The sequence below is a fragment of the Bison bison genome, unplaced genomic scaffold, assembly GCF_000754665.1.
Source record: "Bison bison bison isolate TAMUID 2011002044 unplaced genomic scaffold, Bison_UMD1.0 scf7180017863871, whole genome shotgun sequence".
Classification (NCBI taxonomy): domain Eukaryota; kingdom Metazoa; phylum Chordata; class Mammalia; order Artiodactyla; family Bovidae; genus Bison; species Bison bison.
Window position 1 is genome coordinate 15249 of NW_011494443.1, and position 373 is coordinate 15621.

General features: G+C 34.9%; 1 protein-coding gene across 1 annotated transcript in view; it reads left to right on the top strand.

Moving 5' to 3' along the window:
- LOC104984096 (ATP-dependent RNA helicase DDX3X-like) overlaps positions 1-373 on the top strand; it is a 14144-nt gene that overhangs the window by 2958 nt on the left and 10813 nt on the right. The gene's annotated exons all lie outside the window — the stretch shown is intronic.

Consider the following 373-nt stretch of genomic DNA (forward strand, 5'->3'; position numbering starts at 1 on the left):
TCTCTTGAAAGGGTTTTTTTTTGAGGCATGGTAAAGATTAAGGTGTAGGGGCTCTTGGTGGTTTATTATTGGCAGTAGACCTGCTTCAGCTCAGATCTCTTCCTATTGAATTAACCGAAAGAAAAAATGTAATATGTATATTGAGTGTGTTAATGTCTGAAAGCACTGTTTCTTCAAGCTCTGTTTATTGCATAGTTAAGGGATGTTTATTTTTAGACAGGACGGGCCTCACTGGGCACAGTTACTTGGTATTTGTTTTAAATTTCACTTTGTCAGGCTAAGAATCTTTTAGTAATTGACCATTCTAATGGAGATCTTTAATATTTAATTCAACCCAGAAGTGAAGAGGTTAAATTGCAGATTAACTAGTAAT